Source organism: Mesoplodon densirostris, chromosome 17, assembly GCF_025265405.1.
Source record: "Mesoplodon densirostris isolate mMesDen1 chromosome 17, mMesDen1 primary haplotype, whole genome shotgun sequence".
Taxonomy (NCBI): domain Eukaryota; kingdom Metazoa; phylum Chordata; class Mammalia; order Artiodactyla; family Ziphiidae; genus Mesoplodon; species Mesoplodon densirostris.
Window position 1 is genome coordinate 65,251,277 of NC_082677.1, and position 27,141 is coordinate 65,278,417.

General features: G+C 44.7%; 1 protein-coding gene across 7 annotated transcripts in view; it reads left to right on the forward strand.

The window, feature by feature from the left end:
- Positions 1–5,502: 5,502 nt before the first annotated feature.
- The window catches only part of MBNL2 (muscleblind like splicing regulator 2), a 153,559-nt gene continuing 131,920 nt past the window's right edge, over positions 5,503–27,141 (forward strand). For 2 of the 7 annotated variants that reach the window (XM_060079564.1, XM_060079568.1), the window contains exon 1: positions 5,503–5,724. The gene's annotated coding sequence lies outside the window, so the exon portion shown is untranslated. The remainder of the gene's footprint in view (positions 5,725–27,141) is intronic. The other 5 variants (XM_060079571.1, XM_060079570.1, XM_060079565.1 and 2 more) reach the window with 4 other exon arrangements.

Below are 27,141 nucleotides of genomic sequence, written 5' to 3' on the forward strand. Positions count from 1 at the left end.
TTATTATGTGCCATGTCTATGCAAAGGATTTCTCAGACAGTATTTTATTTATATGCTTTATGCAATTTATTTTTTTTAACCCAGAAATGTTAGTCTTAATTATTCCCCAAGTCTACTGCCCCTGGACCTACAGAGAAAATTTAGGAACCAGTTGAACTTTTTGTAATAAATTTGATTGAAAACACTATAAACAAATTTTCTCTTTCCTACTGCATTTTTGACAATCCACGTATTAAAAAAAAAACTACCAGTCCCTTCTAAGTATGCAAATTTTCTGCAGATTCATAAATAAAAATCCACCAACCAAAATTAATTCAGCATTGCTCCATGCTAGGCAGTGTAGAAAATGCAAAAGGACTTAAATGCATGATCTGTGTCCTCAAAGGACTTCCAATACGATTTATACATAAAATAACTAGAGGAAAATAAAAAACAGTATCTACTAAAGAACTAGGTGGGGAAGTGTAGGGTAGAGATATTCTATTGAGAGAGGAATGCACCCTGAGATTGAATTGTCACAGACCTGGCCCATCTGCACCTTGCCTTCCTGTCTCATTTCTCTTTTGCTGTAAACAAACTTCTCCTTTCTAGCCATCTCTTCTGGAAAGTCAACACTTGCATCTGTTCTAGGACACCTATCCATTTCCATTTGAAGGAAGGCTTTGTTTCTATGGAAATCACTTCCATTTTAAACATCATCAAAGATTAATTTTCCTCTTGCCTGTAAGTTTGCTAACTTTGGTATATCCAACAAAGGAGACAATCATAATTCCATGTGCTTTTTGGCTTTTGTAGTATTTCTCCTTTCCCTTCTCTAGAGAAACACTTTTTTAATATATAGACCAAATCCATTGTCTCTTTGACTTCATTATCAGTTTTTTTTTTCTTGAACCCTGAATTTGTCTTTGCCACTTTATTACTAGTGCTATTTTCAAGTTATCCATTAACCATTCAACAACTGTTTAACAAATGTCTATTATATCACTGTATGTTCTAGGTACTGGAATAAACTGATGGGCAAGAAAGACATGGTCACTTCTGTTATAGAGACTAGTGAGGTACATAAACAAGTAAGACATATTTAATTGCTAATTGATATGTGATAATTGCTATAAAGAATAAAATGTCAAATTGCCAGGGAAGCTTTGGTGGTCAGGGAAGGCTTCCTGGGAGAGGTGATGTGTACCTTAAATGTTGCTGGATGGAAATACGTTAGGTGGATGTAAAAGGAATAAAAGATGTTTCATGCAGAAGGAATCCAGGCTCTAAATTAGAAAGGGCATAATACATTCTAGGAAATAAAACTAAAATTAGTTTAGTAATATTAGATGTGAAGTAGGAGGGAAGTGAGTTCAAGAGGAGTGGTGAGAGAATATACTCAGGTCTTAGGCAAGAGATGTATTCTGAAGGTAATAGGGAGTCACTAAGTGACTTTGTGCAGGTCATGGCACCATAAGATTTGTGTTTTTAAAGGATGAGTTTGGCTGTGGTGTTGTGAATAGAGTGAGAAGTAAGGGGCAAGATTGGAGGCAGAGAGGTGAGGAATAGACAAAAGAGGATGGATGTTTGAATTAGCGACAAAGCAAAAGGGGAGGAGAAGGAGGAGGAAAAGAAAAAAGTCCAGCTTGGATCTGCAGTGCATTGTATTGATCAATTCATTAATTCAACACACATTTGTTATTGAGAATCTCTTTTTATGTGCCAGGCACATCCTAGATTAGATGTTGAAGAGGCAGTGGTGACTGACACTGACAAGCTAGCTGGTTGAGAAGCTAGATCTTAAGTAATTAACCAAAGAAATGTATCCCTATATCCTGTTAAAAAGTGCTACAAAATGAACAACATCTATAAAATCTTGCTACTCAAAGAATAGTCCATGGACCAGCAGCATCAGCATCACCTGGGAGCTTGTTAGTAAAGCTCAGTATCTACCTAAGAACTACTGAGGTAGAATGTGCATTTTAACAAGATCCCTGGGTGGGGGGAGTTTACATGCATATTAAATTTGAGAAGCACTGCTCTAGAGAGTATGGGGCTGTGAGAGAAAACAACAGGTGGACCAGAACTCCTCTTGGGGGTTAGGGAAGCATTCCCTGAAGAAATGGCCTCTGGTTGGCTAGAGAGGTAGGCAGGGGCTGGGTAGCACAAGACCTTGTAGGCTATTTTGAAAACTGTCATCTCTTCCTAATAGCAACTCAAAGATGTTTAAAGGTTAGGTTCATCAGCTCAAGCAGCCATAGCAAAATACCACATAGACTGGGTGGCTTAAACAACAGAAGTTTATTTTCTCATGGTTCTAGAGGCTGGAAGTCTGAAATCACCATGCCAGCATGGTTGGGTTCTGGTGATCGCCCTCTTCCTGGCTGCCTTCTTGCTGTGCGCTCACTTGGCTGAGAGGGAGCAAAAAGATCTCTCTCCCTGGTGTCTTTTCTTTTAAGGACACTAATCCCATCATGTGGGCCCCATCTTCATGACCTCATTACCTCCCAAAGGCCTCATCAGCAACTGCCATCACATAGGGGCTTAGGGCTTCAACATATGAATTTGGTGGGACACAACTCAGTCCATAGCAAATGTATGTGGAGTATTCAAAATTCTGTTTTTGAATTATTATTCTGGCTGATGTGCAGGAAAGGGACTGGAAGGATCAAGAATATATGTAGGACACCAGCCAGGAGGCTATTTCAATAGTCATGGTGAATGACACTGAGAGCTTGGACAAAGTTGCACTGGTGGAGGTGGAGCAGAATGAAACATTTCAAACTATTTAGGTGCTAAGCTTGACAGGCTCTGATAATAGATTTCATATGGTGGTTGTGGAGAGGAGGGCCAAGAATGACTGCCAGATTCTTAGCTGGTGCAGTTGGGTGGATATGATATCAATTCTTGAGATAGGAGTCATGAAATCAGCAAGTTTGTGCATGGCATCTTGCTAAATGCAATGAACAATATAGAAATTAAGATAAGAATAGCCATCATTTAGTGAGCATTTATCATGTGCCAGCCACTGTGTAGACACTTTACATACATTACCTTCTTTAATATACTATGCAAGCCTAGCCTTCTGAGATGGGAAGATCAACTCATTGCTAAGGGTTTAATGGTCTGCTAAAATGAACAGCACAGAATGCTTTTAAAGGAGAAGATCAGAGAAGACAATGTGAACAGGGAAGCCAACGCAGAAGAAAGAGGATGCAAGCTGAGGTGTAAAGGTTGGATAATACTTTATTCAGTGAAGCTCTTGGGAGTCAGGTCTGAAGATGGGCTGTAGGAGCCAGGTCCTGGAGACTCAGGCAAGGCTCCCTCACAAAGTTCACTTAGAAAAACAGAGTAGAAAAAGTTGAGTGGAAAGGGAGGGCCCAGATTATGAAGGGCATTGTAAGTTGGTAGTTTGGATTTTAAGAGAAAAGAATTGAATATGAAAGGAACATGACAGTACATGACTTAGGAAAACCTGTCTGGCAACAGGGGAGCTTGAACACGGGAGGCTTGAGTCCCAGAAGCCAGCTTATTAGCATTTGCATTAGTCAGGTAATAGGTCAGATATGTGAACTAGCTAGAAGGAAAAAAATCAACCAGATTTAGTTTCACTGTATGAAAATAGAAGAATGGGCTTCCCTGGGGGCACAGTGTTTAAGAATCCACCTGCCAACGCAGAGGACACAGGTTCAAGCCCTGGTCCGGGAAGATCCCACATGCCGCAGGGCAACTAAGCCTGTGCACCACAACTACTGAGCCTGTGCGCCGCCATTACTGAAGCTTGCACGCCTAGAGCCCATGCTCCGCAACAAGAGAAGCCACCGCAATGAGAAGACAGTACACCGCAACAAAGAGTAGCCCCCGCTCGCCACAACTAGAGAAAGCCCACGCAGCAATAAAGACCCAATGCAGCCAAAAATAAATAAAATAAACAAAAAAAATTTTAAGCTTAAAAAAAAAAGGAAACAGAAGAATGAGTCAAAGAAGACTAAAATTTCAGGATTGAAATTAAGGGAAAGGTAGTTTTAAAGTCATAATCAGAGGGGGATCAGGGAGAGGATATTCATAAACCTGTGATATCCCATTTACATGCAGTATAATATTAAGAATATTTAAAAATAATTGTTTACCTGTTTGACCACAGAGATCATTTAAATTTCCAGAAAAATTATAGTAGATGAAAGACTCTAAGTTAGGTATATCTTGGATTTACACTGGGATGAAAAAAAAATTGTAAGTATAAGATTCAAGGGGAATAAAGTATGGTATTCTATTAAAGAAAGAGCCTACAAATCATATGAAACATTGTGACTTTTAAATGCAATTGCCAAAATCAAAAGAAACCATTACATTCCACCCCAACTGTTACTTCATTACAGATGCATCAAACCGTCGCTTATAAACAACAGTGCATTGGGTTCAACCTTTCAGATGAATGGGCCTTTGTTCCCACCTTGGTCTAGCCATGTAATCATAACACAGTTTTTTTTAAATTCAAAATATTGTGTTTAGTGGAAGGAAAATGTATGCTTTTTTGTGTTTTCTAAATGCCATTTATACTTTTTCAAAACGGAGTACCATTGACTGGGAAAGAAGTAAATAACCCTTACTAAGCTTTCCATTCCTCTTCTGCTTTATCTCAGGGAACTTCAGCACCTCCAGACCATCCTTTGTGGAGTCGCACCTGATGGCGCCCCTTGGGTCACGTGCCGTGTGTGTTCAGCAGTAAACATCCTCCTGTGCTGGTTGCTTCATTAATGACAATATGGACCAATGCACAGTATTTATCAAGTGGTACCAAGGAACCTCAGGTGAGGTTAAGGCACACCTAATCCTCTCAGGGGAGCTTGCCAAGAGCACATAGGGTAAAGTACAGATATCAATTTTATTGTTCCGAATTCCTTAACTGAAGTCCCGGGGAGTCTGAAAACTTAAGAGGAAAGATATATGGGCTACAGTAATTAACCACTGCAGTAACAGATGTTATACAGGAAAACTGTGCGAGAGATTTAAGCGTGTTTTGACTTTGACTACGCACTTGGGCTAACACGTCCTTCCTCACTGATGGAAATCATATGCAAACGTTTGGTAAGGTATATTCATTTCCATGGCAGACAGTGAATTGTTTTCCTTTTCAAAAAATACATGCTTTGTCCAATGGGGTAACCACTTCAGTTTCATGTACAACCTGGATTTTTCCTAAATCTGCAGAGTTTTCTATTTTCCAAAGTATTGACAATGCAGCCACAAGCCTTGGGCTGGCTGTCTTAAAGGGTGTTTTCTGGAGCTACCCCTCTCTCTGCTCTGCCAATTATGTGCCACTTTGTCTTGGTGCTCTGATTGCTTTCTTCTGAGAGGGAAATTCCTCTTTCATCAGTATGGATGCACTGTTTTCACACACTGCAAGTGCTGTGTTGCTGTGTCAGTCATCCTATTAGGGCCAGTTTCAGACGAGTAGGGCTGACGAACTTGCTGGGGATTGGCTGCTCACAGCTGGGAGGGTTTTGTCGGAAGGAAAGGCTGCAGCTTTTACAGCAACAGAGTTTAGACTGTCTTTGCTTCATCATCTGAAGGCAAAATTTTCCAGATACGGCAGACGGCTCTCAGAGTACAATAAACAGGGAATGAGAACTATTTACATGGAAATTTCTTCCTCATGATGCAGCGGAGAAGCCTCGGCCACTTGATTTCGCCAGATGTTCCTGGGGTTACTGTAAAAGGAAAGGAGAGGCACAGCTAAACAAGGTAGGGAAATCATCCCCCCCCCTTTTTTTTTTTTCCTGAATGTTTAAAGAGTTTGCTGCAGTATGCTGCATTCCGTGTATGTTGCTTAGGGAAGCCAGGGAAACCGGATTCCACTAGTTCAAATGTAATACTTGCAGGGGGGACCCTGGAGTTTTTACGTAACATTTTGATTCGAGAAAGAGAAATGGCAAAGCGTGAATCTATGCTGCCTGTTTGGGGGTGAGGCATAAAACGAGTTTTTATTCAAAGAATAGATCCATTGGTTACTCAACAAAAACCATTTGGATTCTTGGGAGCATTCTTATTTTCTTGTTCTAGAAAATTTTCATACTGTCGTACTTACCTCCCGAATAAATAAAGTTTATGTTGATCCTATTATTTGAAAACAGACTCGTAATTAAGAAAAAGAAAAAAAACTTCATGGTAAATAATGATCAATTGGACGTTTAGCCAAAAAAAAAAAAAAGGTCTACTTATTGTAAATTAGGGACCTACCTAGCTCTACAATGCCACGGCTTTAACTGAGTATCAAAAGCACCTTTTTAACAAGCCAGCCAGAGGTAGCTTTCTGACAAGTTTTTGATACTGTAGTTCAATGTTTACATTTCTTTTTCTGGCATGTCTGAGCCTTTGTTTCCAGCTTAAAAGTGGAACCATTATATTCAAAAGTAAAGCTGGGTTAATAATGCTTACTGCAATTATCTGATCTTTATGCATTTTTAATGAGAACACACAGCCAGCAGAATAATTTAATGAGGGCAGGCTAGCTTTTAAAGCTGTGTTTTCACTGTGCCGGAACCATATCAACTTTCTTGCCGAGAAGCAGCAGTGAGAAATGATGGAGAAGATTTATTTTTAACACACTTGGCCCAAGAGAAGGAAAGGATATATTTGTTAAAGAATTCTTTCTGCCCTTTTCCGTTTTAAATTTCTGCCAGGCATGAGGAAACTGTGCTTTTTTGTTAGGCCTCAGAAGCATATGTTTACAATAAATGTGTAACATTTTTAGAATAGTTAGCAAGCACTGAAGCAAAGAAAAAAAAATCTGACTTGCCTAACCATCACCACCGTGAATGTTATTCAGGAAACATCACTGGCCTTTGAAAAGACAAAGGTTACGTGGAAAGATATTTGTTAATTGAGTAATATGTGCATTTTGAGGCTAATAAAGTAAAAAGATAAAGAGGTTCTTATAACCTGTACATAAGATGAAGTTTCTTCAGCTAGCTTGCCTGTTTTGTAAGAAGCCGTAGAAGTACTCATTTAAATAAGGGCAATGCCACGTAGATTCTTCCAGACCCACTGTTTTTACTTTCAAGGAGAAGTGCAGGACACTAGCCCAGAACTTCTGACGTCATCTCCCAACTATTTCTGCTGTGTGTTCTTTTATTCAAGCTCGTGGAGAGGAATATGTTTTTATGTCCTGGCCAGGAACGTTCTAACTCTCACTTGGCAGGTCTTGAGTTAGGTCTTCATATTCCCGTCCTTTCTAAACTCTAAACCGACCTCCAGCAGAAATAGGGCATCTTCTCCTACCTGCTTCCTCATGTCGGGCAGGTCAGGGCGGTTTTTCTGCAGGACCCTGGCTGCGCTGACTGGAAGCGGCAGGGAGTGTGGAGCACGGCTCTGCTTCTGGTCCCACTTCCCCTCAGTGCAGCCCAGCACTGCCCCTGGGCGGACAGTCCCCGTGGCCCCATTCCCAGCTCCCCCAGAGCCACTTTGTAGGACCCAGGTTATGCCACCAAGTTCGCGGCTGGTCGTGATGGTGGGAACAGCCGCTCTGATAGAAAGAGCACCGTGTCCTCGTGCAGATGGACCCAGGGATGGGCAGTCCAGGACTGCAGGCTGTTCATCCCGTGTCACAAGTGGCAACCTTGGTCGTCGCGATCAGGGGATGGTTAGTTTTTCATAAGGAGCCTTTTCAGAAAGAATTTCCATTAGAACAGCTTGGAGTTCTAGGGAGTTCCCAGTTCTAGTCTGCATCCTCTTTAGGACTGCTTGTGTTGTGTAGCCTTGGGCAAGCACCCATCTCAATTTTTCTCTCTCTTAATAGAACTGAATAATACTTGCTACACTTTCCTTCATACTTCTAGCATTTTGAGAGATCTCGACCTTGCATCCAAAAAAAAAAAAAAGTTGTTTGTCTCTTGACACAGTGAGCTAGTTAAAGTACAAAGGGATAAAACCTCCCTGTTCATGAAACTGGTAAATGCCTTAGGGTGTTAAGATACATAGTCACATATACAGAACCCTTCAATCAACTTCATGTTCATGTACGTTTTCTAGGGATATTTATCCTTAGACCAACGCATACAATTTCCAAGGAAATCAGAGCTGTGTGCATTTTCTCCGTTGATCTTGTGCAATATACTAGAAACTGTGCAAACCAGACCCTTCAGACACAGGCCTTGCAGCGCCCAAAGCATTTAGTGCTATTTTTCTTTGACTTTGGTATTACATGGGTGCAAGTGGAGTGAATGAGAGAGAAAATGAGAGGAAAGGAGACAAATACGCTTGTGAAATCTACTGGTTGTGTAGCGTTACTGGTTAACAGCCTGCCTTCTCCCTGCTAGTTGTTTTAATTTGCTGTTGCTATGGTAAAAACAAATCAATATCACAGGGCTACCAGCCAGTCCCGCTCCGGGAGTGCCACAGAGATTCAAGATCAGGTACTCACGCTTCCAAGCAAGAATTGGGAGAAGCGGATTTAGATGTTGAGTTTGAGGGATTTCCTTATGGGAGACTGATAAGGCTCAGGCGTGCATGCATTTTCTTTTCCTTTCTTCCTGCATTTCCCTACCGGTAACGAGAAAAGCTGGGCATTGTATGTCAACGAGACGTCAATAAGAAAAAAAAAAGGGGACGGCCTACCGATTTGTTTACATTTTCCAAGATGACAAAACGTATTATCAACATAGAAGGAGGCTGGCCACGTGGCAAGTGGCAAAGGATTCTGATTAATGAAGAAGTGGGACACCTGCAGGACATGTTGGTTGTGAAAACATGGTTTGGGGTCTTGAGTAGTTCCAGGTACAGCTGCACAAGAGAGCTGGTAGGTCAGAAACAGTTGTGACTGCCGTGTCAGGCAGAGAAAGCTGGTATCTCTGGGGAGCAGGTGGGCAGGGGGCGAGGGGCGTTATGGAAAGATAAGGAGGTGTGAGGCATCAATGTCAGCCCGTAGCAAAGTCGAGAAAGCTGTAGGTCCAAAGGCAGGCCAGGTGAGCACGGAAGCCCCCGGGGGTTAGCTCCTCTCATAAAACCTGCCTGAGGCCCAACCTGAAGGCCCAGCAAAGAAAGAGAGGAAGTGGCTGTGAAGAGAAGTAAAGATGTCATGTGCCCAGGCACACTTTCTGGAAAAAACCAGATGGGCACAGATGTCCCCTGCCGGGTGGAGCAAGGAACTTGGTGCTTCATGCTTTGCTTTATTTCAGAAGAATGATGCAGGAAGACTTAGCTGGGCTTTGTAAATTAGTTGCAATACTGGTTTTTACCTCCAGAGTTTTACTCGGCTCAGTTGTTTTTTGGGTTTTGTTTTGTTTTGTTTAATGGGCACAAACTGTTAGTTGCAGCTGTGATGATATTCATAGCAAGGGGCTCAAGGTGGCGTCGTGGCTGGTCTGCATCAGGCCGTGCCTCCAATTGCTCAGCTTCGTTGAGTTGAAGCTGGTCCCCGCTCTGTTGCTGAGGGTGAACACAGGTGTGAAAGGCAAGGCCACAGGGTTTCTTCTGTGATCCGGAGCCACAGTGCTGATGGATAAGTTTTCGGCTGGGCTGCTCCCCCTCAAAATGGCAGAAACGCTTGGTAATAAAAGTGGACCCACCGATTTACCTTAGTGCTCTGACAAAGACTGCACTGTCTCCGAGATCCTAGGTCGGTATATTCCATCAATCAGTCGACAAGTGTTTATTAAACACCTCTTGGCCCCCTGGCTTTTGCCATTTGGTTAGAACAAGTCAATTACCTAATAGCTAACTTTGAGTATGTGCAAAATGTAGGACAGAAAGAAACAATGCAGAATTGTAAGTTTCAAAGACTTTAATAATCACTTTATTAGCTAACATTAATTTAACATTGTTGACCATCAAACATTAGGTTTGAGACAGTTTTGGTGTTTGGGGGAGGTATAAGAGAAGGAATTTTGAGTTTTAACTCTGTAATTTCTTCACCTCTACTATATTTCTCAGCATAATACTGTTTAAATAACATATAATGATGTAAGATCAGCAACAGACGTATGAGAATGCTGCCTCCACAAATCCAAAATATGAGGCTATTGAGAGCATTCCCCCCCCCCATCTCAGCAAGCTGAGAGAGAGCCCCGAAATGACTGGGGAATATGAGTGCATCGTCCAAAAAATCTTACCCATCAATCAACAAAAGGAAATCCTAGACCCTGTCCCACACTTCTGAGCCTTGGGGTGGCTGAGATCTCACCGTCCCCATCCCAGCAAGGAAACCTGATTCCTGACCCTGGAGGGTTAAACTCCACCCCCACACACACACCTATTTTTAAAAAGCACAGTTACTTTTTAAAAAACTCTATTTCCCTTTTTAAACACAAAGTTTTTGTTTTGCTTTGTTTTTCACCCTAACATCAAAATTAATGTGTGTTCTCTGGGCACAGACAAGCCACAGGGGAAGGAGCCAAGTTTGGGAAGAGCTGGGAGGGGAGACGGAGGGTGTACGGGAGCCTCAAGGATTCTTTTCAGCGATGGGTCCTGGCAGGCAGATGGGCAGGTTCTAAGGTCTAGGAGCATCGAGGCGAGCTGGTTGCCAGAGAAGAGCTCTGGGGGAGTGAGCCATCTCAGAAGACAGCAGAAGGAGGGAGGAGGCACGGAAGACGCTGCAGGTCCCTGGGCCTGAGCTGTTTGCAATCCACACTAGCTGGGGCACGAGACACTTACAAACAAGATAAGAGCAGCTCAGCACACAAATGCCTTCAGAAGGATAATTAGCATATGTATAGTTCTGTACCCTCTACAGAGGGCTTTCAAAGACTTTATCTCAATTAACAGTTCAAACAGAGGGTTAAAACCTGGGAGCCTAAAATTAGAGCACGCCTGTGAGGATGTACTAGGTAAAGCTTCTGGCGGAGATGAGTTATAACCCGGATTTTTAAAACTTTTATTCATTGATTTTTTTTTCAGTGTTGGATTTGAATTTAGAAAACCAGGAGACACAAGTGCTCCTGGTACACGTATGCGTGTCACCTTCTCCTGTCCCCAGATGCTTTCTTGGACAGCTACACTTAAAAACTAGTACAGTGGGCAGTCCGGATGGAGCAGCAGAGCAGGAGAGGTTGGTTGGCTTCGCTTTCCCAGCTCTGACTGCTCAGAAGTCATTAGGGGACACAACCTACACTGGCTTCATGCCCCAACCCAGGCACACAGTGGCAATGTGAGTCTGGCTATGACTGGCAAGGAGGTGCTTCTAGAACATAAAATTCATAAAGGGTTGTAAAAGGCTCACGGGTCAGGGAAAAACCATAGTCAACATGGAACCCAAAATTCAAAGTAGTCCATTTACCCATTAGAGCACCTCATTGAGTTCTCTTAAGCCCGTTAAAGGGGTTGGGGCAGAAATTAATATTTTAGTGGCATGTGTTATAAACTAGGTGCTTAACACACATATCTTGTGTATTTCGAACCTTAAAAGAACTTCATGACGTTAATGTTAGCCCCGCAAAGTTAATGCTGGTCAATAGAAGTTCTGAAAGTTTCCGGAACACACCCGTGATCCCACAGCTGGTATTTGGCAGAGCCAGGATTTAAACTCAGGCCCGATCGTACCTCCAAATCCTATAGGGAGGCGGCACCATGTTTTCAGCTGAGCAAATAAAATAGAGAAAATAAAAATAATTTATTTGCAGAAAGAAAGCTCAAGGTGAAGGTAGGAGGCCGCTTATTTTAGAAATCTCAGATGTACTTTGTATACTTTACATTATGATACATAAATACTGAATGTAATAACACTAGTATCTTACTTCATATATCATTTCTGTTTTTATGCTTATCGTCTCTTTTAATGGCCACAAAGTCCCCTATTTGTCCCCATCTGATAAATTAAATAAAAACCAAATTTGAGTGAGGTTAAGAAATGTGTTCAAAATCTCTCTAGCCAGGGCTTCCCTGGTGGCGCAGTGGTTGAGAGTCCACCTGCTGATGCAGGGGACACGGGTTCGTGACCCGGTCCGGGAAGATCCCACATGCCGCAGAGTGGCTGGGTCCATGAGCCATGGCCGCTGAGCCTGCGCGTCCGGAGACTGTGCTGCACAACAGGAGAGGCCACAACACTGAGAGGCCCGTGAACCGCAAAAAACAAACAAACAAACAAACAAAAAAAAACCCTCACTAGCCAAAAAGCGGAAAAGCTGGTCCTCCAAACTGTGGGAATCTGTGCATATGATATTCAACGAGATCCAATAGTCTTTAAATGAAATGAGACTGCAGCCTGACTTGGAGTTTTCTTGCAGTGGATGTTGCATAGTGGACTAGAGCTCAACCCAAGCAATTTTGGGAAGACAGTATGTTTTTAATTAAGATATTGAATTATTTTTTAAAAATCTATCAATTTCGGGCATCCTAGATGCGAGCTTCACCGAATCAACTAAAAAGTATTGGTGAAGTATATATTATGTCAGTGATTTACTGCTTGTAGTTTTCAATGCTCTGGGAGTTCAGGAAAGTGGAACTCCTTTTGGGTTGGAGTACTACTAGATAAGGCCTCAAAGAGGAAGAGATACTTCCTCTAGCTCTCTATGGATATACTTTCTCTAGATCAGTGTTTCTACAATGGGATGTTGACACCCCAAGCCTAGGGCAAGGTCATCATTTCCATGAGGAAAGGAAATAGTTGAAATTACATCTTATATGTTATTTAACCCGTCCTTTTAAAATGTCACTTTTCACATGTTTGATAATGTATGTAGCATATTAGTATTATTATGCAAGTATAACATTTATAAATAAGTAACTAAGCTTATAATGGTTGTTCCTGCATGAAAGTATTTTCCTGATGAGGATATATGATCTGAAAAGTTTGGAGAGGACAATAGTCAAAAATAGAGGAGGGAAGATTATCTCTAGAAGGGAGGAACAGCATGATGTAATGTAGGGGCCAGTGTGGAACTTTGAAGAATAGGGATTAAATGCTGGAAAATAAGCATTTTTTCAGTATGGAAATAAGTTTAGACAGAGTGGGGAAGTGAGAATATGGAAGAAGTAAAGAGCCATGTGGAAGAGTTTAATTTGTCACCTACCGCATCATGTCTAATGCTTTATAAGGATTGAATTGAACTTGTGAGATCAGGTTAGAGGTTAGGAAATGTGTAACAAGCGATGCCACTGGCCGGAAAACTTTTGCAATATTTCAGGCATCGTGTGGGAAGGAGTTGGCTTAGAATGGCCGTGTGAGGATGGAGGAGATAAGGGCAAATCTAAAAGATGTCTTGAAGGAAAAATAATAGGGGCTAGTGAGAGCTCAGAAGAGCCAAAAGGACATTGGAGTTTCTGGCAGGAGAAATATCTGTGGGACCCTAACAGAAAATGGGGGTAGATGGAAAAAGGGGCCCATCGTGGGAATGGGGTCAGGGGAGGGAGGGAGGGTGAGTTTTGAGCTTTGAGTCCTGGTAATGGTGTTTTAGCTAACGATGGGTCATCGAAGTGGGTCATCCGTAGACATTTGACAACATGAAATGGAGAACAGCTTAGGCACCAGGCTGCAAATGTAAACTGAGACACACCTGTGTTGAAGCCATTGTTGAGGCCAGGAGTGCTCACTGCCTCCAAGAAGAAGGGAACATAGATGCAGACAGGGAGATGACCAAGGATGAGCCTTGGGGAAGACTGCCTGGGCCCAGAAGAGAATAAGAGCTAGCAAAGAATCAGGAAAACAAATACCCACAAAGGAGCAAAACTGTCAAGAAATAAGTAACCAAGACTGTTGCACACCATGCCACAGCCTCCATGGCTCCTGTGCTGCATGGTTCCCCCGGGGCTTACCCTCTCTGACATGAGTGCTCAGTCCGTGGTCCTCGTGGAAGCAAATATCAGCTCACTGCCATGGTGAGAGCCACAGAGTATCGGCAGATAAAGAGAATTTCCTGCCTGGATCTTTCATGTAAATACAGATACAGATATTTGACTATTTAAAAAGTAAATCTTCACTAATAACCTAAAGAAAGCATTTAAAACCAACAATAATTGTTGATCAAGATGTATGCATCTGGGGCTTCCCTGATGGCACAGTGGTTGAGAGTCCGCCTGCCAATGCAGGGGACATGGGTTCGTGCCCTGGTCCGGGAAGATCCCACATGCCGTGGTGCGGCTGGGCCCGTGAGCCATGGCCGCTGAGCCTGCGCGTCCGGAGCCTGTGCTCCGCAACGGGAGAGGCCACAGCAGTGAGAGGCCCGCGTACTGCAAAAAAAAAAAAAAAAAAAAAAAAAAAAAAAAAAAAAAAAAAAAAAAGCTGTATGCATCTGTATCTCAAAATATACATTTTAAGGATATAAGTGGTTAGGACAGTCATTCCAGAGTGATTGGAGATATTGCTGGACACTAGTCCACCTGTTGTCAAAGACCTAGGGTTCACTCATTGCTGGCTCTAGCAGGTCTCAGCTGAGCTCAGCTGTAAGGGCTACTTTGAAGGAAATGAGAAAGTACCCTCAGGCCTACAGTGAGCAAGCCAGAACAGCACTCCTCAAACTTTCGTGTGTACAGCAGACCATTGGGGATCGAATTAAAACTGTAGGGTCTTGATTCGGTAGATCTGGAGCAGGGTCCGAGATTCTGCATTCCTCCTGGATGAAGATGATGCTTGTTGCTTGCCCTGGAGGCTTTGCTGGTGTAAACGTAGATGGCGGTGGGTCTCTGGGTCTGAGATGATTTTAAAGGAGACTCTGTGGGGCTGAGGGCCAGGACCTGCTTCCTCCATCCAGGAGGCCTTTCCAGGCTTCCCGGGCTCAAGAGTGGAACAGAGGTCGAGCCGACGTATCCTGCAAGCCTTGCACCGAAGCTGCTGTGGTGGAGGCCACGAAGGTGAGCCTTCCAGCAGTTTCCAGCAGCTCTGTGGCCACAGCAGCAGGTCTGTGGATGGCGCCCCGTGCCCGCGACGGCCGTTTTCTCTGTGGACACAGACTCTCACCAATTCCCAAAAAGATTTGCTCACTGCCTCCAGGGAAGGCTAGTGTGTCTGTTTCCACGTCTGCTCCAGAGATATTTTTTCCTACCAAATATATGTGTTCAAAATCAGCCATAGACTTTTCCCTCTAGACAGTGGTCAGAGCTGGAGCCTGCGAGTCTGACAGCCTCAGCAGGTTACTTTGGGGAACTCTGACAAACCCGGCATTTCCCTTAGGATACTGCCATTCTCCCCCTCATTCCCCCCAAATAATAGGAAGGGTGTAGAGGAAGTGTTATGTGCAATTAAAATCACATTTGTTTAAACATGCTAGTTTTAAAGTCTCATGCTATGAGTGAAGACGTTAAGAGAAACGACAGCTGTCTCAGGTGGTGGCTTCAGTGAAACTGTGGACAGTCTTAGATCTTGTTTCATGTCCGTCTGCCTTCCCTGCCCTCGAGAGCTCCATTTTTCTCTATGTCCAGCATGTGGCCCCCTCTTTCCTAGAACCAGGGGTCCTGCTAACCGGATTTAGAGAAAGTCTTCCCTGCCCAGATGCCCTTTTAGCCCACACACAAGACGACTGGTATTTTTATGCATTTTTAATTTACCAATAACCTTTTAGGACTGAAAGGAAACAAGTATTTATTGAGTGTCTACTATATACCAAGCCCTCTGCTGAGAGCTTTATGTACATCAACTCAGTTAAACCTTTCTACGAAGAAAATAAAGTCCCAGGAGGCTGAGTTCCTTGCCAGGGTCACACATGAACAAGTGACAGGGGGTGAAACTCCAGTTGGCAGGTCTCCGAACACCCAGACCTTTTCCAACGGTGCTTACTTGGGGGTAGCAACAAAAGGGGCTTGCTTCAGGAAAACTTCTCTCTCATTTGCACGTACTATTAGCAGAATTCACTAAACGGTTAAATAGAACACAAACAAGCAATTCCTGGCAGCCTGGGCAGGCATGAGTTCAGTTTTAGCCGTGAGTTTCTCCTCCCAAAGGGACCTGGGAAATCTCCAGGGACAGCTAGAGCATCATCTTCATTATTTGTTGTGATTAGTGGGCCTTTTCCTTACTCCTGAGTCTCCTTTGTGTCTGTGTGCGTGTGTCTGTGTGTGTGTGTGTGTGTCTAGGTGCGCAGGAAGATGCTTAAAGAAAGACCTCATCCGAGGTGTCTTCTAGATACTTTCAACTGATAACACGCTCATTATCAGCTGTGAGGCTTGTGCGAAAGTGAGATGCTTTGCGTGGCTGTGGTTTGCTACCCTCTAGGAGGACTTAGAAATCCCTTTTCCCTGCCATCGACTTCCCTGTTCTCGTGCAGGGCCGTCTACGCTCGCGCGTGTCACCCATTCTCCTGCAGGGGCGCGTGGTCCTCCTCTCTGGCTGCATCTCCTGACCATCATCACGCTGCAGGCTCTCCTTCTCCCTTGCTCTGCTGGCTCCTGAGCTGACCCATGACCTCTTTCCCCGGGTTCTCTTCTCTCTGCCAAGGCTGTACCTGGCACCCCTCCTAAATGGCACACAGATGCCCCATGTCTCTGGGGTTCTAGTCACACCCTACTCTTCCCTGGTAGAAAGGACTCTTTATTTGCCTCCTGAGGAAGCCCATCATTTGAACCCTAAAGTATCAGCTTCCTGGCATCCACCACAAAGACCGTCCCCTCAGGAAACAAAACAAACCCTATCTCTAGAGTTTCCCTGTTTCTTTTCTTCAAAGTTCCCTGTTGCAGCTAAGCTGCAATTAAGAGGCAGGCTCAAAGGGACTCGCTGCCTCTGGGGCTGCCGGGACCCACGCAGAGCTTTGGCCTTTTTAACTCTTTGCTTCCTGTGACCTGCTGCGTCTCTGTCCCTCTGGGTGCTCCGGTATCGGGAGGGTGAGCTGTGGGGAGCCATCGGGGTCGGCAGAGGAGCTTTGCACACCCCACCAGCTTCTGATCGCCCCTCTGAGAGCCACCCAACTGACAAAACCCACAAATGGACGCCGAAAAGCAGAAGGGAATCCCAAGATGGAAGGAATTGGCGAGATTATCTGGCACAATCGTGTCTACCCTCCGCCACGGTCCTGCCAAGCAGACTCTAACTGCCGCTCATCCGTCTCTATGTGCCGGCCAATCACGACCCCATGATGCATACAAACCATAACACTGTGTTATAGAATTCTTCCCTGTGCTGAAACGAGATGTGACTCCCCATGACCTTCACTGCTCAGCCCTTGTTCAGGCCTTTGGATTGACCCCTAAGCAAGTCAAATGCCCCTTCGGCAGACGAGCCCCTTCACATGTTTAAAGATAGCAAACAAGCTTCCTCTGATAGGAGCAGCTGGCACTGCCTATTATTTTCAGGAAAAAATACTTTATTTATGCAACCGAGGACACTCAGTTTTTCGGGCAGCTTTGTCACGTTGCTAACCCATATTGTTACTGTACTTGAACCTTGAACCAGCTGTGGTAGAGAAGGGGGTGGGGTTCTCCATTTTCCCTCAGCTCTGTTCAGGCCTGAGCACAGTGGGGAAAAGGTGATGGATGGAGGTGAATTGAGGGAGGGACAGACAGCTTCCCCAACTGCACAGAAGGGTTGAAAATTGTCTTCCGTTCCAACAATAGGCTCTAGGCACCTCTGGAAATGCCTGGCAAGTTCCTGGGCATTGACTTGCAAAACCACCCATAGATAGATAGATAGATAGATACATAGATAGATACATAGATAGATACATAGGTGGATAGATGGATAGATAGATGGGAGATAGATAAGAAATAGATAGATAGATGATTGGTAGATAGATAGATAGATGATTGATAGATGATAGATAGGTGGATAGATGGATAGATAGATGGGAGATAGATAAGAAATAGATAAATAGATATAGATTAATATATATGTATCTATATAATACACTCGCATAGATAGAGATTAATAAAGATACACTTATAGATATAGATTTAGATTACTGTATAAATAGATGGTTATAGAGACAGATTAATATTTATATATACAGATAGAGATAGGTAGATAAAGATATAGATAAATGTATACACAGATAGATAGCTATATAGATTAGTATATATACACAGATGTAGATTGATTGATAGATAGATGATAGAAAGATAGATAAATGATAATGTTCACACAATTTGAATACCACATTAAGGCAGTTTTCAGAAGTAAAGTACGCGTTTTGTGTTTCTTTTTGTTTTGTTGCGTTTGTCTTCTGGCACGACAAAAGGGCAATCGTTTTAGCAGTAGCTCTGAGTCTTCCAGAGTTTCTCTGTGGCTCTCAGCACAGTCCTCAGCAGCTTAGAGACACACTCTGCCATCAGTAGATGCCAAGGTCACCGAAGGAACTAATTAATCCCAGCTCCAGTCAACAGCAGGCTGCACTAACCTGCCCTCCTTCCTCTGAGTGGGAGAAAGAAACCAGGAAGGATTTGCTCCCTCAGTTCTGCAGGGGCCTACTCAGGGCCTCCCTGAGCAAACAAAGGGAGGCAGGGAAGGCTGGTAAACCATTTCCCGACTAACTGGCCGGGTTTCATCTAGAGAAAGCCTGGAGAAAGCCTGTTCTAAGGCTTTAAAACTTGAGTTGAGATAAGCCTCCAGTTTTTCTTAGGAAAATTCCCAGGTTGATCATTAACCTGAAGGTCCCCAGGCCCCCCTACCCTCTCACAAACTGCCTTTTTTTTTTTCTTTACTGCTAGTTTCACTAATGTCCTCTAAACCCAGCCAGCACTCTTTGCCTTGTTGAAAATTTGCCTTTTTAATTAAACCTACACATTTTCCAGCTGACCACTAGGGAGCAAGAAACTTTTTCCCCCTCAGGGTAAAATTGATGTCCCATAACCCAGACCACACTAAATAATTGATCAGAAAAAATAATTGAGAGGAGTGATGATCTGGGGAAACACTGCTGGGCCGACAACCCAAGAGGTGAAGTTGGAGAAGGTTGCGGTTCAAACACTGTGGATCCCTGAGTTAACAATCGTCCCCTTAGCCAGATGCATGCTGCATCCTGAGTTAATTGCTCTGCGGCTGTGGATTTTTATTTGATGCTCTGATCCCATCCTTCCAGCTTGAGAATGAGTGCGGAAAGTAACAGAGAAGCTCGGACATGGCCTGCGTGCTTTGTCAGGTCAGCAGTCCGGCGTCAGTGCCGCCGCGTTTTAGCCCCTGGTCCTCAGTGGGTCCCCCGCCCCGCCCCGCCCCGCCCCGACCCACCGCAGCTGCTACAGCAGGATGGCATCGGTCTGGAGTTAGTTTCGCCTTACAGTTTGGCAAGACCAGCAAATCCTGGAGTTAGGGTTGTGACACTCTCCATCTTGCTCTCTGGTTCAAAACTGAAAAAAAAAAACAAAAAAACAAGAAATCAAAACCATATGTTCAGTACGGTATCAGGCTTCTAGTGAACACTGTGCTATGAAATAATCATCAGAGACCTAGCCCCGTATCCGGAGGCTTGGGAAAAAGGAGCCGGCCTGCTCCAGCCAAGCCGAGGCAGGTAGGGAAGGGCGATTCCGTTTGCTTCCTTTCTGGAAATGGCATGTCGCTGGAATGCTTCCAGCTTCGAATGGGGAAAGCAGAGCGAGCCTGCGTTTACTGACTTATTTCCCTCCTTCACATCTCCCTTCTTCCCCTCACGTCTTCAGGATTGAAAATTAGAAACACTTCTCTCCTACACACAAAACTACTCCCTCACACACACTTTGTTGTTTTTTTCTTCCCGCTTTGAAATGGCAATGGCTGCCAGAAAAGTCTTCTCAAAACACACACGCTGTCCTGGCCAGAACAAAGGGTTAACTTCAACTGGAGCCAGCTGGTTAGACGTAGTGGCTAGCTAAGGAGAGGGCTCACCCTTTGCGGAAAGGGAGGTTATGACCCAGAGAGACGCCGGGGGTCGGGGGAGCCGGGGTCGGGGGAGCCAGGTTCCTGCTAAGACGTGACCTCTCAGTCTGGGTGTGGGTTACCCACTGTGTTCGCTTGGTGGAATCCAGCGAGCTGGACCCTTAGGATAAGGGGCTAGGTCTTTTAGTCTTTCCTGCCTGTAAGAAAAAATGTTTAAATGTAGCTGGCCGCCGGGCACTGCCTGTTATCAGATAAACGAAGAACTAGTCGGAAGGTACCCCTGTTTCCTTCTTTTATTTCCACTCACGTCGCCCCACCTTATCTGTCTCTCTCCTAAACTTCCGGGCTTCCGAAGTGGGGCCCCATTCCCACTAAAAACAGGAACCATGAAGCCCTATAACGTCCTACCCCCGGGCCAGTGGAAGTTCATGCTTCAGATGCAAACTTGAAAGGAAATCATCAGTGTTAAATAATAATGATGATGGTAATCATGATAGTAATAATAAGGTCACTGGTCATGGTGTACAAAACATCTACTTTTCTCTCCCTGTTTTTATGTTTTACGAACATATGAAACTTTTGCTTAAAAGGTTTTGGGGTTTTTTTTATCCTATTTGGCAGTCAAGACTAGTGGGAGGATGGGACACCCTGGAGACCACAGATGACAGTGCCCTTTGCCCTTTCGGGGGACTGCAGGTCTCAAAAGATAAATAAGGGTGGCTGAGGATGGCCAGAAGCCACAGCTTGCGCATTGTTGACATGGATTTGAATCCTGGCCTCCCCTGCTTAGGATGAACAAAAGTTACCAAGACACTTGGAACTTTGATCTCCTGGTTGGCACAAATCAAGATCATCGTGACACGTCTCAGGCTTTTTGTGATGATTTGGTGAAACAAGGTACCGGAAGTGCCCTGCACACTGTGAAAGCCCCAGTGTCCGTGGGAGAGACAGAATCATTGTTAATTTTATCTTCACCTGCTTGGCCAGAGCAAATGTGTTCTACTTAGTGAAGTTTTCTTGGCTACAGAAAAGTTTGCAGAGAAAAAGAATGCTGTGTGAAAGGTCACGGTCTTCAGTTTTCCTCATTTCCTTTTTTTCTCATGGAATTTGTGCTCTAGAATAACAGATAAAATGTACAAATAAATCGCCCTGGTGAAGGTAATCCATGCCACAAGGTGGGGGGCGGGGTGTAAGGTGTCTTTGCAGAAGGTTAACTGCTGTTCAGGTGAGACAAGGAGGGCTTCCTGGAAGATACAGCCTCTGACCCAGCGAGTGAAGGCAGGGCAGGACCACGGTGCACGCACTTGGGGGCACCCGTGCAGGTGTCCGCGGAGCAGGGGGCGAAGTCTAGGGAGTACTCGCAGGGGCAGAGCTAAAATGCGTGGAGGACCCTGAATGCCAAGCTCTAGATTTTGAACTTTATTCAGAGTGCAGCCGAGAGCCACCAAATGTTTGTGGGCAGATAAGTGATGGCGTCAGACACTGCCTGAGGGAGATGATTCTGTGAGCGCAGTTTAGAGCCGAGAGCCACAGGCACCCAGGAGTCACGGAGGCGTGAGCTGGAATAGTGGCGATGCAGAGTCGCGGGAGGCGATGCACCGGTACAGGGGCAGCGTCCTAAGATCGTGGGCAGGACTTGTGGAAGCCGAGGGGAGTCCATGAAGTGAGATTGCAGGAACATTCACGATGCCAAGGACAGAAGCTCCCCAGAAGGCGTGGGGGAGGGAATCAGATTGGTTCTGGTCATCAGAAGCTTGAAGTGAAGTTGGAATGTCCTCGTGGAAGTGTGGGTCGTGGCTTCCGTGGAGTGCAGAGCGAAATGTACATTTGGGATGCATCCACAGAGGAGCGGTATCTGCACTCATAAAAGGCGTTGAGATCCCTAAGGAAGCAAGTGTGATCTAGAAAAGAGTCGATGGCACAGGCTTGGGGGAGGTTTACATTTAACGGGATTTCCTAGGCACACTCCCTCTGGCAAAGAAATCCAACGTCAAGAGCATTTCAGAGGGCAGGTGCTCCTTGGAACAGGTGTGTGGGCCTCAGGGCGTCTCCCTTTGCCTTTGGATCTGTGAGAAGAGATCGGTCTATTCACTACAGTAAGTCCCCTACATACGAACGAGCTCCGTGCTGAGAGCACATTCATAAGTCCAACAAAGTAGCCTGGGTACCCAACTAACACGATTGGCTATATAGTGCTGTACTGTAACAGGTTTATAATACTTTTCACACAAATAATACATAAAACACAAACAAACACAAAAAATAAAACATTTAAAATCTTACAGTACAGCACCTTGAAAACTGCAGTAGTCCAGTACAACAGCTGGCATCCAGGGGCTGGCATCGAGTGCACAGGCAAGAAGAGTTACTGACTGGAGGAGGGAGAGGAGGTGGGAGACGGTAGAGCTGAAGGATCGTCAGCAACAGGAGATGGAGGGCAAGCTGCAACGTCACTCACGCCTGACGCTGATGGCACACGTTTGCATCTTTGAAAGTTCGCAACTTGAAGGTTCGTGTGTAGGGGACTTACTATGTCCTAGAAATAACACCGATCAATGGTACAGTATGAATGTGTTTTGAATTACGGTTTCCTAAAACCAGGTGATAATGGAAAATAATGCCAGAGAGTGGTGACTGGGCAGCTGAACAGCCAGGTACCAGGAGGGTGGAAAGTCAAAATCTTCCGGGAGGGGGTGTGGAATATTTAGAGCAATCAAAGGAGAGATGAAGTAAGTGGAAGAGAAGCAGGGTTAAGATAAGACTGTGTAGGTTTGTCGGAAGGTGGGCTGGGCTGGCTGTTGGCACCTGGTGCTGCTTGAAGCCCAAAGAGGCTGCAGGGGATAGATGGGCTGAGACCACCAGGGAGAAATCATTTGTGAAAATCTGTAGGGAACAGGTCTGATTCTGCTGTAAAAGGAAAAGGGGGAAATGTCAGACATATTTGAAGGAAGGTGTAAGTTGAGGTCTAAATGCTTCTCCAGGGAGACTCCGAGAGGCCTTTGCCTTGAAATGAATCCTGCTCTATTCAAAATAACCACCGTGGGGTGAGGCCAATATACTGCATTGATCCCCAATTATTAATTAAAGATGAGCTTTGCATCACTGCAGGCTTAACTAAAATGCAGTGACTGCCACTTCTTTCTAAAGTGCTACAGCAATGTTATTTGGTTGTTGCTTTGTTATTTACTCCTTCTCCTTAGCTTTTTCCTTCATCTCACTGGGTTCAGCAAAAAGAGGGGCCTAGCACTCTTTTCTGAAATAACAATCTGTCAATAGAGATATCACATGTGGAATATTTTTAAAGGCCTTATTTTAGTAATCCTTGTGCAATTTAAACTTGAACCAATGTCCGGTAAGAAGTAGGTGTTCGATAAATGTTTGTGGGACACGATTGAATGATTAAAGTATTTTATAATTGAGGCAGGCCTTTCTAGAGATGATTATTAGCCACGAGTCATAGTAACAGAAATACATAGTCCATCATCCCCCCAAATACACCCAGAAGTTTCTATCACAGACACAGAGAGAATGCATTTCCCCCCAGAGATTGTGCACATTTGTATGAAGTTGTCATTTAGTTCTGGAGGGGGGCCAGCTAAACCTTGACCCCTTCAGCTAGGGCTCTTTTTTCACTGAAACTTCACAGCAGAAGTTTTGCTGATGAAGGCAACGGGCAGAGAGAGACGAAGGGTGAAATGCATCAACTGCGGAGTTATCCGGAGGGCCCTGACTTTGCAAATAAGTTTTAGTTGCTTAGTTGCTGTAGGACAGATACTTCTGATTATGCTCAGCTGCACAAAATGTACAGCACATCTCACAAAACGGATTGGCCTATTTACTTGCGCTTGGGGGCCACTTGAAAACTAAGTAAAAAATAAACATGCCCACAGTCCAGGCCACAATGAGCTCTTGTAGCCACTGGGACAAGGTCGTATGTCTGCACTACATTCGCTGCCCCACCCAACTCGAACCTCAGGAGAAGAAAGAAGTTGTGTTTTCTTTCTGAACCCGTTTCAAAAGCCCTTACCAGTTACTCCAAACCCTGGTTTCATTGGCTGCACAAACTTTTGGGAAGCTTGTTAAAAAAATAAAACTGATGACAGATTCCTAGGCCTCAGCCTCTGAGATTCTGACTTGGGACGTCTGGGGTAGGGCCCAGGAATCTACATTGATTGTAAAACCACAGAGTGATTTGAACACAAATGACTAACAGACCTCCTGGCACAGAGGTTAAGAGACAGTTCAAACCCTGCATTCAGATTATGGCTGGGCCACTAGATGCACAACTTCAGGCAAATTACAAAATGTATTTGAATCTCAGCTTTCTCATCTTTAAAATGAGGGTAGTAATACTCACTTCTTGGGGTGATGGTTAGGATTGCATGAGACTACCCATATAAAGAACTTTCTCTGCAGCACAGAATAAACACTCAATACAGAATATTTGGGTATCTTTCTTTGGGTGAACATGAAGCTACTGAGGACTAATCCCCAATTAATGCTACATAACCTCTAAACAATTCCAGAAAGGGTAGCGGCTTCACCATGACTATTTCTGCAATTTCTTAAAGTCTTGTTATCACTCACAGACTGCACTGTTTTCTCAGCAAAATGCAAGAAGCCTTTATAGTTTACAAAATAATGCTATACCAGACTTTGGGGAAGGCTTATATTTGGTAACGATGGTAAGACACTGGAGCATGTTACCCTGGACTGAAGGAATGCTGTTGCTTTTGAAAACAGGAGGACTGAGCCACTTTCAAGAAGTTTCACACAGCATGTGTGTGAAAGTGGAGCCCTTAGCCCAGCTCTGTGATTGCCCGTGCATTGAGCTGTTTTGGCAAAGATAAAGTTGATTCTGTCCCCACTCAGGCTGCTTTTAGGTCATTGAAGCAGATGGTAACTGGCTCACGTGGAGACTAAATTCCTGAACTTAAACTTTTGGAAATGAATGAATGAATGAATGAATGAATTTCCTCTGAGGCCCGGATACACTCCTGACATCTGCCAGTCCATTCTGGCCCTTTGGTCCCTGAGGAAAGGTTGACTCTTTGTTGCTTAGAGAATAAATAAGCAAGGACTGCTCCAAGGTGTTTCCTGCAAGCATCTGCTCCTTCCTTCCTGGATGTAGTAACCCAGTTGCCTGTGTTGGAAGGCTCAACGTCACATGTCCTTTTTTTTTTCCCCACTGAGAAGCCATCAACAGCAGAAGTATTCTCACAAGTTAGATGCTTGCTGGTGCTCCAGGTCATGAGATCTGGGTCACACACAAACAGGAGGAAAGAAGTGTGGTACAGAGTCCATTTGATCAACACACAGGGAGAAATAACAGAAAAGTGAAAAAGAAATTCAAAAACAGAGGTTGGAGTGCAAAGAGAAATTTATGATACTCTGGGATAGAAAAGTCTTAGTTTCAGCTCAGTATATCTGCAAATCTTCAAATTCATTGTGAATCATTTTCAAAAGACTCATTCCCTCCATTCAGAATGTACTGATTAAAACCCAACTGTGTGCCTGTCCGCAGATGCTATAGAAAGCAAGCAAAATGAAGAGGATTGGTGGCTAGCAATTGCACTGAGGTGTTAAGACATACACGTGCATGCCTATCTTGAAAATACACACACACACACACACACACACACACGCACACGCACACACAATGGAGAACCCTAACTGTAATTCTGTTAGGATTAAGGGCCCCAGGCACTTAACTGCTTAATCTAAGGCAGGAGGGAGGGAAAGGCCATTAGAGTTAAACCAGTTGGGCCTGACTCCAACTGGAGTGGCTCCTGAGTTGAGAAGGATGCCTGGATTTAGATAATTTCGAAGGAGAGCGGAACACATCCCATATCAAAGGCAACCATTTAAACAAAAGCCAATAGGAGGAAATGAGCTCTTATTGTGCACACACATGGGGCTCCACAGAAAGGAAATTGCCTGATTCAGGACACTTCCGATGCCTGCTGAAGCTACAAGGAAAGGCCTGCGTTCCCACAACCTGGAGAAGGTGTCTTTCTCAACCCAGGGTTGGCTGCAGTGAAATGGGTAGGACTTTAGTAAAACCAGCCGCTTTCCTGGACCTCCAGAGACTTCGATTACAAAAAGTATCCTTGGGAACCTAAAAGACATTTTCTTATGGTCCTCCTTGTGCTTTGGGGCGTTTGGAGATAGGAAAGAGCAGGGAGCAGGCACGTGGGTAAAGTTCCTTCATTCTTCAGGGTCCATCAGCCATCTGAGACATAGCCCGTGCCCTGCGGGGCCACCTCTCTACGGGGCCCTTGTTGGCTCCCTGGGGTGGGTCAGGCCAACCAGGATGAGGCCCCTTGATCAGCTCAGAGGGATTTTACATCCACGCCCCTCAGTTAGACAATAGTAACATCAACAGACTTGCTTCCTGCCGTCTTCTAACCAAAATACAATCCTGACCATGAGCTTTTGATTTTGCAGGATACAGCCTGGTGCCCTGCCTGGTGTTTGTCCCGGGCCCCACAGAGAACATAGAAACATATATGACATTCCCAGTTCCCAAGGACTTCAAGGTCTAGAAGAGGATAATTCATTCCAGTAAACATAATAAGAAATAGGAATTTCCCTGGCCCCTGGAGCCCCTGGGGTGGGGCACCTAAGAGTTGTTTAAAAAGCATGGAATGAGCAGAACTTGTTATTTTTTTTCACCTTTGTGTTATTTGATTGACAGCTTGAGTACAGTTAAGCTTGGGTCTGTGGGGATGCTACTCTATGTGGCATGTATTATGGAGTCATTTTCCACTGACGTCATCTTCTGAAAGGGTGCTGGTGGAAGGAGCAATGAGAGAAGACTAAGTCTTCTTAGTCTAAGACTAAGGGCTCCACACCCAACACACGGCCTGTCCCCCTCCCCCTGCCTGAGTGGATGCGCTCCCGTGGTGGAGTCTCCATCCGTTTCCGCCTCGACCCCCAGAGATTAGGCGCAAGCTCAGAGTGTCACCACCCCAATCCTCCTCTCCTCCATCCTCCCCCACGTGACTGTCTGCAGCAGTGGCCAGCAGCAGGCATGGACAGTGGATGTAGGAGAGAAAGTTGATCACAAGACAGTGCTCCTTGAACACATCAATTTCACTGCAGCTTAGGGAAACTGATTTTCAGTTCACTCTGGAGGGTGGAAAATTAAGGCCCTTAAATTTTCTTAGGAACTGCTCTTGGATCATTTATTTATTTAGTCAGTCAATCTGTCAACAGACCCTAGGTGAGTACCCAGACGCTGTTCTGGGTGCTGAGCTAGAAAGATGGGTTAGCCTGGCACCTGGGCTCAGTTGGCTCAGGTTCAAGCCAGACTCAACAACAACAAGGTCAACTTCAAGGACATGAGAGGGGGTCACAGTGGTCAGGGAGAGTGGGAGTGGCTCTCTGGGGCCGTGGGGATGGGGGACAGGGTAGGGAATGACTTTCCAAGAAGGGACATTTGATCAGGGACCTTGTAG